We start from the raw sequence: 12,584 nt of genomic DNA, 5'->3' as shown, positions 1-12,584 counted from the left end.
CTCCTTTGTGGCTCAGTGTCAGTTTGGCCATTGCTGGTTTAGCACAGATCCACTTCTTGCAGTTTGAAAATGCATGCTGAGAATGGCCAGAAAACAGCCAAAATGTACAACTTTGTAATATCAGTAATAAAATAGTGTACTACTATTAATTAAACAATGTTCTAGTAAGAGAGATGTTGCCAGAGGTCATTTCGGGGGGGATCGCGGGGGAACGCAGTTCCCCCGGGTGAGGTACAGGGGGCGGGGCACATGACAAAGCCCCGCCCCCTGCTTCCGGCCGCCCCGCTTCCGGCCCTCATTCAGCCAGGAGGAGGCAGGAGAAGAGGGAGGGTAAGTTGCTTCCTCCCTGCCTCTCCCCACTCCTGCCTGCCTGGGGCCAGGGCTTCCTTGCACTCCCGCCGGCCTTGCAGGTCCACCGTCGGGCCCCTCATGAGGCTCGGCAGTGGAGCTGCAAGGCCGGCGGTGGCGGCCGGGACCGTTGGGGGTGTGGCCTTATGACACATTTCCGGTGATGTCAGGGTGTGTGGCCTTATGACACACTTCCGGTGATGTCAGGGGGTGTGGCATATGCTAATGAGTTATGCTAATGAGTTCCCCTAGCTCTTTTTCTATGAAATGACCCCTGGATGTTGCAGAGGGTTAGCTGTGTCAGTCTGTTGCAACCAAAGCAAAATCATCGTAGTGGCTCCTTAAAGATTTACTATATTTATTGTGACATAAGCCAGAGCCAACTTCATCCAAGGCACTGTAAGAGATGGTTATCTTATGAAGTTCAGGGGTTTTTCAGATTTCAGCTTAGTCAGCCTTAGTAAGTCAGGAAGGCTGTTTCAACCTTCTCAAGTGTAATCAGGTCAAAAGCAAACACTGACTAGCCTAGCTGTGTCCATTTCCTCCCCTAGTCTCAAGGGAAACAACAAAATAAAATGAGGGAAGTTCAGAAGAATGGGTACAGATCATGCTTTCAGATCCTGCGGATAAGCAATATTAGGGTTTTTTTTAAAGCATTTTACCTAAATAGGCAGTTCTTTGTTTGATCCTGGCAGTCATCACAAGGGATATGGCACACGTCTTGTACTACCCAAGGATCTCTATCTTGGATCCTAAGCCTTGGTCTCATTTGTGCTGGTGGAGCACATTCCTCTAATGCTAGTCACTTCAGCTTTCTCAAGAATAATGTCTTTGAGTGATCCCAAAAGTGGCTAGCACCAGAAGAACATGCTTCACAGTAAAGGCCTGCCTTTCAAGGGACAAGGCACATTGAAAGCAAAGCTTAGAATTCTTGCCTCATCTTCATGACCCACGTCAAGAGGCATGTTGGAAGTGAGAGCAGAACTCATGCTTTCCTTGGCAATTGCCAGTTACTCCCTATGGAGGTGTACCTGACACTTAGTTTAGGTTACATCCACTAGGAATCCTTACAGCAATGTTGCCTTTGGCTTTGATACTGTTTAAGGAACAAGTCTCAATATTAGGAAAAAAGTAGATTTTTTTAAAAAGCTGTTAGAAGCTGTCTTTTTGGTAATGTGTGACTTTAAATAGTTGATAGGGAAAGCAGCTTGAACTCTTAGATTGCTGCTGGTCCTGACTTATTTCTCCAGGCCCTTTTAACAAGATGGAGATCTAACTCTTTCCATAAATGCGACTGTGTGGTTAGAAATGCAAAATTGTGCCAGTGTAGGTAGTGTGCTCCTTAAGGAGATGTAGGTAAGCTGTGAGCCAGGCATGGAAATCAATGGCCTGTCCTCTCTGACAGTGACCACCCTGCTCTGCAGCGTTGGCACTCTCAACCCAGCACCCAAAAGCTGCCATGAGAAGAGCAAGCCAGCCACAAGAGAAGATAGAGTAAAACCAGCACCATAGCAGCCACCCAGGAAAAGAGCAAACTGGCCATAGTGGGATACAAGAGATTTTACTCCCCTTTCTCCAAGGCCAGCTTGATCTCCTCTGGGCCCCTGGGCAGTCTTGTTCTGTTGCCTGAGCTGCTGTGCATCATGCTGGGGAGAGAGTGAGTTGCTAGAGGGGCGAGTAAAGGATGTGCACACTTCTTTCAAAGAGAGACTTCACAATGCTGCTGGCTGGCTTAGAGCAAGCTTCTGCAGCAGGAAGCCTGAGCACTCATTACTTCCGTTCTGTGCTTTCTTGCTCCCTTCCTGGCACAAGGCTCCCTTCCTTGGCCCTCATACTCTCACCTGAGCTGCAAGCAAGAAGACAGAATATAAAACTGGAAGGTTATGTTCTCTCAAGTAATTCTTAGATATCAATGCCAACTTGAAGGAGTCTCCTTTAAGAGCCATCGTGTTTCAGAGTATAGAATTTGGGGGTTGGCTATGTAAGACTCAGTCATGAATCAAATTGAGTGCCCTTTGGGCCCATTGACATTTTCTAAGGAAGCTAGTGTCCAAGGCATGCCACCTGCAGACTTTTTGTAATTACATAGGTCCTAAGTCTCAGCTTGACCTACCTTACCAATATGTAATGTGGATGAAGTTGGGTAAGTATTACAGTACTGACTGAATGATCCAGGCTAACCCAATCTCAGAAGCTATGTAGGGTTGGCCCTGGTTAGTAGTTGGATGGGAGGCCTAGGGATCCCAAGTCCCCCCGGGGGGCAGGGAAACCCCTGCCCCAGAGGCCCGTTCCCCAGTGCCGCTGGATCTGGCCCCAGGGGGAACTCCTCTCCGACATGCGTGTCACCCGGAAGTGATGCGAGCATGCCAGGCATGCTGGGGGCGGGGCCATGGCCATACAAGGGAAAACTCTATGGTTTTCCCTTGTATGGTCATGGCCCCACCCCCAGCGTTCCTGGCGTCATAACGGCACTTCCTGGTGACATGTGTGCGGCGCGCGTGCGCGTGCACCGGGATCCACCCGGGAGTCCCCCGCCGCCAAGGTAAGTTCCTCTTGGCAACCCTAGGGAGGCCACCAAAGAAGTCCAGAGTTGTTATGCGGAGTCAGGCAATGGCAAACCACCTAAGAACATCTTTTGCCTTGAAAACCTTACAGAGTGACTGTAAGTCAGCTGTGATGGCACTTTCCACCACCGTATTACAACTCATCCTGAAGGGATGGAAGAGGTCAGTTTCCTAGCTTTTTAATTAAACTGTTGTTTTGCAGGCCGTATCTGGATGGCTCAGGCTGAGTCGGCTGAAGCTGAACCCGGCGAAGACGGAGGTCCTGTGCCTGGGTCGGAACGGGATGGGATTGGGGCTCCTGCTCCCGGCCTTCGATGGGGCGCCTTTGGTGCCAGCTTCGGAGGTTAGGAGTTTGGGAGTGCTCCTGGACTCCACCTTAACGATGGAGGCCCAGGTGGCAGCCACTGCCAAAGCAGCCTTCTACCACCTTCGGCTGGTGCGGCAGTTGGTCCCCTTCCTCAGCTGTGAAGACCTAGCCACAGTGATCCACGCGGCGGTCACCTCGAGGCTAGACTACTGCAACGCTCTCTACATGGGGCTGCCTTTGTCGCTAATTCGGAGGCTGCAGCTAGTGCAGAATGCGGCGGCCAGGCTGGTTGCTGGTGTCTCGAAGTGGGACCACATCCAGCCTGTGCTGAAAGCGCTGCACTGGCTGCCTATAGCATTCCGGATCCGCTTCAAAGTGCTGGTGCTTACCTTTAAAGCCCTACATGGCCAGGGTCCGGCATACCTGAGGGACCACCTTTGCCCACACAGGTCCCAGAGAGCACTTCGGTCGGGGTCTTAACATCGTCTTGTGACCCCGGGCCCTAAAGAGGCCAGGCTTGCTGCCACAAGGGCCAGGTCCTTTTTGGTGGCGGCTCCTATCTGGTGGAACGAGCTCCCGGAGGAGATCAGGGCCCTGCGGGACCTGTTACAGTTCCGCAGGGCCTGTAAGACGGAGCTCTTCCGCCAGGCTTTCGAATAGGAGCCGCCGCCACCACTACTACCACCAACAGGGGCCTGCACAGCAGCACCGCTGGATGAGGCTGATTGGCCAACGAACATCGGGGCCACAGCATCCTCCCTTTTTGACTCAAGGGTATGTGCAATAGGGAGAGAGGGGGTCAGTCACGCGGGATCCTTGGGCATTGCCCACTCTATTTAACTGTATTTAACTGTTTTAAAATGTTTTATTGTGTTTTTATTGCACTGTGTGCCTTTACTGTGGAACTACGGTGTTGTATTGCACCCATACATTGTAAGCCACCCTGAGCCCGCGCGCGGGGAGAGCGGGGTATAAAAATAAATAAATAAATAAATAAATATATGACTGAACAAAGGATGGTCAGCTGGACAACTGGGCTCCATTAGGTTTTTTTAAAGGTTTTTCTTCATAACAGCTCCCAGGCTGAATGGTGTACTAAGACCATTTGGAGCAATTTTCATAAGTAGCAGAATTTAATACCCAACCGAATGAGAAGTCATGAAAGGCCTAGTGTTCAGCCATGTAGTGTTTCTCTCTGAAAAAATAAACTTGGGTCTGTGCCCATATAGTAACATACCAGATTGTGATAGGCACTTGGGGGTATTCTTTCCTTTAGGGAGTAAGAAGAGCCTCAAAATCTACTGTGTTTTCTGTTTTAAAAATCCCCAGATTCCTATGAAGTTTCACACAGTAGCAGCAGCTAGATAGATCAGAGCCCTAAACTCTCAGATGTTTATTTGTATGTATATTCAAATAGTGTCTTTTTAGTACAGTTTTTTCCCTGCGCTGTCTACTTAGAAATCATTATTTAAAGGAGATCCTTTACATTCCTAGCTGTGTGAAATGATTTTACCAGGAATTTTGATCAAGGTGGAATATAGAAAACTCTGGATTGGTAATTACAATTTGAATTTCTCAGAAGTTGTAACTGTGACAAAATAAGTGTTGTTCTAAATACTCTGCGGTTGTCATCCTCCCTTGTTTTATATTTACTTTTCTTCATACCTCCAAATAAAACAGCCTCTGCATAACTTTTTGCTTGGCATTTTGCTTCAGCAGTGGTTCCTAGATGTTGGATAAAGAACCACCACCAGGTAGTGGAGTATTTTGGTTGTATCTGCAGTCTGCTAGTAGTCAGAACTTTGCTCAGTATTGTGATCAGTGCAGACTAATTCTTTCAAGGTCTTTGATTTCATGGTCTGATATTGGAACCATAAAGATCCATTGGCATACTATGTTGGAGCCCTTGTGTTATGGAATGGATTGCAATGAAATAAGATTCCCATTTTCTAAAGTAAGAAGTAAAAAGTCTCAGCCTTGAAGTCATTCCCTTTTGACCTAGAAGTTCTGCTTCTTAATGCCAGATGTATGGGAACAGCTGTGGTTACTTGATGTTGAGAGCAATTTTCTTTGTGCTTGTTCAGAGTACTTTCCTTTTTACTATTATTCCTCATGCATTTAGAATTCAAAATGAATTCTGCGACTGAGATCCTGCAAGCCCTATTCCATTTATGCCCTGACATTATCCTTCCTACTACATAAGTTACTTTCAGTATGAAATTTCTGCACAGTTTGTCAGCTATGGAAATGCATTCATGGATTTGATATTCCTTATCAGATGTTAATTCATACTGGAAGGCAAATTTAATAGCTATTAAGTAAATGGAGAAAAAAATCCTACCAGAAAAATTTTGTGCCTTTTAAACAATACATTTCCTTAAAAAAAACCCAACTAATTGTTTCCCCTAGCACAAAACAATCTTTCAAGTCACCCCAAAATTAAATTTGTATAGAATTGGTTCTTGCCAAAAGACCAGCCAATATTCTGTTTTGGTGACAGTATAGAGGTCTGAGAGCTGGGATAGCCCTGAATTGTTTTAAGGTAGAACTTTTCTGTAGGTGCAGGGGGGGAGGGGGAATCCCCTGGGAAATGAGAGAACAATAGCAGTGTTAAGCTTCAGGGATACAGATTTCTTAAGGCTGATGGTAAGTAGAGATAGGCACAATTTATTCAGAATTTTCCTTATATCAAAAGTAACCCATTAGTACATATTTTTAATATCAAAATCCTCCAAGAACTAGTCATTTCCCCTGCATACTTTTTTGTTACTGAACTAATATGAAGCAAGCAGGAGCAGTCCTGTTATTTTGTTGCTCTTTTAACAAAGTAGGTAAACTCAACCTTTTTTCATTTGGTTGAGAGCCCTAATTTCCTCCTTGCTGAGGTGGGGTTTTTTTGGTGGTGGTGGTGGGGTTGACCAATGGAATACTGTAAAAACAAAGATCCTTGATTCTTTGAGAATGCTTGTTTTGAAATGGTAACAAAATGCCCTTAGAGGTTTCAGAGAATTAGCTATCCAGTGTCTTTGGCCTTTCTTCCTTAATATTGACTGCAAAAGAAGACAAGCCCATAATTGTCTCCACAACCTTTGCTTCTGGGTCAGAAAGAAATTTACTACACAACGTCTTTTTGTTGAACATGCTCCTAGGAAAGCTGAACCCAAATACTATATTTGTTCTTACTCCCCTTTACAGGTAGCCTCATTATATTCTCTGTTAAGCCAAAGCATGCTGAGAGATGTATTGACACTGTTTGCTTTCTGTTTCATATGCTAAATGTCAAAATAGGAGTTTTGCATTTTGCAGTACTGTTTAGCCTTATAATTCTTGCTTCATATTTCACACTTGGTATTTATTGTATGTGCTGTTGCAAGAAATATTCAAAAAATACTCTGGTTGTTTGGACTTCTTTTTTTAAAAAGTTTTACTTTAAAATGTAAACACTAAAATGCTAGGAATTTAGAAGAACTTTCTGTATCTCTTAATCTGATCAATGTGTCATGAAAGTAAAGACTAGCTTCTTGGGCTGTAATACAATAGTCCTTTCAAAGAAATAGTACAAAGAGCAGAGGTTTTGCTGTGAAGCCTTTTAGGGAGGAAAAGGCTTTTTTGTCACATGTATGATCAGTGCTCTGGTGGATTTCTTATGAAATTAAAATTATATCTTTGACATTTTAGACTGAGTTAACAACCATGTATTTGAAGTAAAATCAAGAAAAACTATGCAGAACCCCTAGCAAATGAAGGTTTGCATGCATTGATTTAAATCCCTTATTTATGGACATACAGTTTGTCACAGAAATTGGTAGTTTAGGGAAGAATCTAAATCAAAACTTACAAAAGGCTGGCTTTGTTTTCTAAAGCATAATAGCGTTGTAAAAATGATTTCATGACATTAAAAATAGGAATTTATTTTAAACATGACACCTTTCATATTCTTACCCTGTTTCCTTGGGACTTCTTTCTTCAAGCTTTAAAGTTGTTTTTTTAAAAAATAATAATCAAAGATTCAGTTGCTGGCTCACCCACAGAACTAGTGACATCACTGATTGCACCAAAATAAATAAATTCATCAGCAATTAAGGTTAGCTAGATTTGTTTGCAGGAAAGGTTTATTCACTTAGTACTGTACTTGGAAGAATAAAAGCATAAGGTTATTGCAGTCCGGTTAGTTCCTTATTGTTTACTCTTGTCCCTTTAACTTGATTGCTGAATCTTATCCGTTGGTTCACATACTATAGACCCTGAGGGACAATAGGCTGCAGCAGTGACTTGCTTTTCAGGAACTCCAGCTCTCCTGCATTTCAGTTGTAAAGCTCTGAATCCATCGTTTCAAGCGAGGCTAAAACAGCCCTATTTGAACTTCAGCTCCTTTGTGGTGGATTTACATGCTGAAGGAGGGGGGGAAAACAGATAATCAAGCATGCGGTAAGCAGACAAGTTCTGGTTGGATAAGCTCCGCTTTTCCCTCCCACAAGAGCAAGGGATCCACCAGCAATAGACACGTTCAGGGCCTCCCCCTTAACCACAAACAGTAGAGGGCTGGCCGAAGCCAAACTTTTACCCAGTGATGTCACAGCTCTCGGCAGCTCAGAGCAATCTGGTGTGTGGGAGTCTGACTCGCTGGACTTTGTCAAGTAGCAACAGAGACGCTGAAAATCTACAAATTGCTTAGGAAGATAGCAGTACTTTCTACGGTTTTTAATCAGGGCTGTTGAAGGCAGGGTACAGTTTTCTGCTTGAGTTTATGTAATCTTTTTTTAAAAAACATCTTTTCCCTGCCCCTGTGCGTGTGTTTTTAACCAATGGTTGAGTCTGAATTAACTGTGAATCATCATTTGTAATGATGTGTAGTGCTTGTATTATAATAGACTTGAACTTACTGGTTAAGGACTTGCTTTTTTCATCAGAGCATGCTGGATTGCAGTCTCTCACACGCACACACCCTCAGCTTTCCTTTTCCTCCTCTTTTTGCTTTTGGGGCATAACCTTGATCTGCTTAGATGTGCAACAAGCTTACTGTGCAAAGTGGCTAGGGAAACTGGGATGAGATTGCTTGAGTCCCCAGGGGAAGCAGTGGTAGTGAGACGTGGGATAACCATTCCACCTGTCCAGTGGATGAGCCGTTCTACACAGTTTCCTTAGAGAGGTTGATTTTTTGCTCCTTCATTGCATAGTTTGGTATGATGGTGCTACTGTTTTAGGTTTATATCCCAGCATTCTCAGAACTCAGATAGGTAAAGGTAAAGGTTCCCTTGCTCGAAAGCCAGTCGAATCCGACTCTAGGGTTGCGGTGCTCATCTCCGTTTCAAAGCCGTAGAGCCAGCGCTATCCAAAGACGTGTCCATGGTCATGTGGCCGGCATGACTAAACACCAAGGTGCACGGAACGCTGTTACCTTCCCACTGAAGTGGTACCTATTTATCTACTTGCAATTTCTTGCTTTCGAACTGCTAGGTTGGCAGGAGCTGGAACTAGAGACGGGAGCTCACTCCGTCATGCAAAGGCAGATAATCTGCATTTAAAAGAAGAGAGAGCTCTTGGTTACCATGTCTGCTTCCACATAGCAGAGGCATTTGAAGCAGTAATTCAGTATTCACACAAGGCAAGTTTCTCTGCACTTTCCTTGCCTCAACTGTCCATGGCCTCAGCCCCACCAATGGAGGGCTTTTCAGACTTTTTTTAAAAAGCAGTTGTTAGATCATTACAGTGTAATACTGTTAACAGTGCATTACAAAGGCCCCGGTCACACGCGCAGGAAACTGCGGGGGAGAAGCGTGGCTGTTTGCCCCGGGGCAAACTAACACGCAGTAAAGCGATCATACCTCCTGTGGAGGTTCTGTGGAGGTACCGTGGAGCTTCCGTGGTTACGGAGAGGCGTCGATCACAACACATGCCTGCGCGCAACGAAGAAGCGCGCGGCGCGGCGAACTGGGTTTCTTTTTTTGTGTACACTACGAATGCGCATGCTCCGTTGGGTGCGTGTGCGCAACCACGGAGACTTGGGGGAAAAAAACCTTCTTCGCAAGGGGACATGGGCGGGCGCTGGATGCCACCGGAAACACGATCAGACGCCCGCCCTTGCTCCGCAGTTTCCGGAAACTAGTACCTCCGAGGTACTAGTTTTTTGCTGCGCGTTTTCGGGAGGAAGCCTCGGTTGTGCCACGGAAGCGCTACGCTCCCCAGATGTGCTGGTGAGATCGCGCCCGGAAACTCCGCCTGTCTTCCGTATCTCTTGCGTGGCTAATGTTGCGTGTGACTGCAGCCTATGAGCTACTCTCTCCTCTAGACTCCCATAGGCTTCCCACGCCCCCTTTGGATGAAAGCTGAGAAGGTCTGAAAAAGCCCTCCATTGGTAGGGTAGAGAGTAGAGGGCTGAGGAAAATGGTGATAGATCCAGATGCGTAGCCATGTTTGTCTGTCTGCAGCAGACAAACATTCATAAGTGGCAATTCAGCAGTCTCTCTTTTCTAATCTCCCTTTGAAATTCTGAAATTAGGTTCCACAACATTGAAAAACCAGTGGGGGAACATTTTAACCTTCCGGGACAATCAGTTGCTGACCTGAAAGCAGCAGTTCTCTTTCAAAGGAATTTTTGATAATGAAGCTCAAGACAATGCATCCACCTGGACTGAATTGAGATCTAGTTTTCCTGTCTCATTACCCATGCTGATTTCTCCATACCTACTACCCCTCTGCATATTTCACCTGCCTGCTATTGTCTGCATATTTCACCTGCCTGCTATTGTCATTCACCTGCTATTGTCATTTGCCTGCTAATGTTATTTGACATCTGAAATTACTCCACTTTCCAATATATAAGACAGATGGACTCCCATTCTAGCTGTATCTGGATAAGTGAGCAGTGACCCATGAAAGCTCATACCCTGCCACAAATGCTGTTAGTCTTTAAGGTGCTACTGGACTCTTGCTCTTTTCTACAGAGGAAGATGGTGTAACTGTGAGCAAGACTTTCAGAAACAGACAGCTTCCCATCCACATGGCATTCAGAGGAACTTTGCAGTCTTTCTAAAAGATTTTATCAACAGAGGGTTTGGGAATGATAGCATCAAAGCGGGGGGAGTGGGAGTGGAAAGATTATTAGGGGATGACATTGTATGGCTGCTGCAAAAAACCCCACACTCCAGTTTGGATGCCAAACCAGAGGAAAACCTTTACCTGCAAACAGCCTACAAAACTTACATTATATAAGTAGACATGATGATGTCACAGCCTATGTTTTATGTTTGGAATGGAATATTGAATCATTTCCTGCCTGTGCCCCCTCATCTCTCTCCTTAGCCAGTTTTCCCCTAGCAGGGTTTACTTCCAGTCAAAGTGCTTAGCTGGTAGCTGATTGCCTTTAGGAGTTTAGCACCTTCAGCTTCACTGTGTATCTATTCAGCAGCAGCCCATTTTCTAAAACACAGATTTGCAACTGTGTCGTTTAGTTAGACCCCTACCTATCTCTTTGAAAGAATGGGGTATCAGAGCTGCGGTCACACGGAACACTAGCCATGCTACAGAGACGGAAGATAGGCAGATTTTCTGGGCGCGATCACAGCGCCACATCTGGGAAGCGCAGAGCTCCCGTGGCGAACCCGAGGCTTCCCGCCAAAGATGCGGGGTAAAAAACTAGTACCTCCGAGGTACTAGTTTCCGGAAACCGCGGGGCAAGGGCGGGCGCCTGATTGCGTTTCCGGTGGAATCCCGTGGCATCCGGCGCCCGCCCATGTCTCGTCGCGAACAGGTTCCCCCCCAAGTCTCCACAGGATGCACACAAGCGCCCAACGGCACATGCGCACAAAGAGGCCCCCTCCCACTGCAGCCAGGCTTGCCGCCTCTGGAGGGTCGCTATGGCCACTGTCGTGCAGGTGGTTAGAGCGGCTGTGGATGAGGGGGCCCACCTCCCGTTCCATTGGCTATGCCTCGAAGCTCCGGTAAGCCCACCACCCGCCTTCGGATGTGCAGATACGATTGCTCAGTCATGCGTATGCACAAACTTCAGTTTTTTTAAAAAAATCCATCCCATTTGCCACGGAAGCGGCGCCTAGCGATTGCTGGTGTGATCGCGCCGCACCTCTTCTTTGCCGCGCTGCAGGATCATCGTGTGATCGCCACCTGCCCCCTAACCACGGGACCTCCATAGGACCTCGAAGGGACGTCTGATCACACAACCGCTCGTAATTTTCCTCTGGGGCAAACAGCCACGCTTCCTCCCCGCATTTTCCGGCCCGTATGACCAGGGCCTATATAAAGTTATACTGTAGTTATTGCCTTTTTATGTTTATTTTAAATCTTCATTCTAAACAACAAATAAGAACAGACGAACATAAGAGATGCCAGTGTTGGATCAGGCCGAAGGCCCATCCAGTCCAACACTCTGTATCACACAGTGGCCAGAAATACCGGTGCCATCAGGAAGTCCACCAGTGGGGCCAGGACATTAGAAGCCCTCCCACTGTTGACCGCCCCAAGCACCAAGATGACAGAGCATCACTTGGTAATGCAGAGTAGTTATGTTTTATAAATCTTGTAACATTTTTTTTTATTGACTCTCCTGAAAATGAGAGAATTTATGCTTTTAATATCAGAAAGAGGGAAGGTATATAGTGGGATTAAGAAAAGGTTGGGTGATGCTTTCTTTTCTTTTTTTTAATCCCCTGCGAGCAGGGTAGCTTTATTATTTTTTTGTTACACCTAAACACTACAGAAAAGAAAAAAGGGAAGGGAAAAGTTACCCGGGATAAAGGACAGAAAATAAAAAAACCACACTATGACTAAAATCCCAAGAGAGAGGGTTGTTAACAGTTAGTATTCTGTTAGTATTCAAAATTTAAAAGTTTTTCGTTTAAGTCAATGCAATCGGAAATTAGTAAGTCCATGTTAGTGTCTTCTCCATCCTCTTTTGTGTGCGCAAAGAGTTCTTTCATCTTCATCCCTGTTTGCAAGTTTCAAGTCTCCAAAGAGTTACTTTGGTCTTCTAAGCCGCAAATCATATGTCTCTTTGGCCTCGCCACCTGATGCTCCTTGGTCGTCGTCCCTGTCTTCTATGGTGACTGCTCCGCCCCCTCCTTCTTGCTGTTCTTCCTCCTTCGATCCGAAAAACCGCTTCAACCATTCTTCTGCTTTAAAAGCCGAGTCAATTTTTTCCCTTTTGTCTTTGTATTTGAACACAACACCTTCCGGGAAATTCCAGGAATACGAAATTTGGTTGATCTGCAATGTTGAGATCAGCTCTTTGTAGGCTTTCCTTTTCTCACGAACCTCGAATGGAACATCTTTTAAAACTCTGATAGTTGCAGCTTCCAGCTGCAGGGGATTAGCTGCTGTTGCCTTCAGGATATCATCCCTCGTTTGTCTTC

The 12,584-nt window shown here is 45.7% G+C and overlaps 2 protein-coding genes across 3 annotated transcripts in view; one reads left to right on the top strand and one right to left on the bottom strand.

Moving 5' to 3' along the window:
* The window catches only part of ANGPTL2 (angiopoietin like 2), a 45,086-nt gene extending 37,497 nt beyond the window's left edge, over positions 1 to 7,589 (bottom strand). The window contains exon 1 of the mRNA XM_015426074.1: positions 7,162 to 7,589. The gene's annotated coding sequence lies outside the window, so the exon portion shown is untranslated. The remainder of the gene's footprint in view (positions 1 to 7,161) is intronic.
* RALGPS1 (Ral GEF with PH domain and SH3 binding motif 1) overlaps positions 1 to 12,584 on the top strand; it is a 347,217-nt gene that overhangs the window by 159,732 nt on the left and 174,901 nt on the right. The window lies entirely within an intron of this gene.

Source organism: Gekko japonicus, unplaced genomic scaffold (genome assembly GCF_001447785.1).
Source record: "Gekko japonicus isolate JY-2015 unplaced genomic scaffold, Gekko_japonicus_V1.1 scaffold22, whole genome shotgun sequence".
In the NCBI taxonomy this organism is placed as follows: domain Eukaryota; kingdom Metazoa; phylum Chordata; class Lepidosauria; order Squamata; family Gekkonidae; genus Gekko; species Gekko japonicus.
Note: the sequence above shows the minus strand (reverse complement) of the source record. Positions and strands in the feature narration are given on the sequence as shown.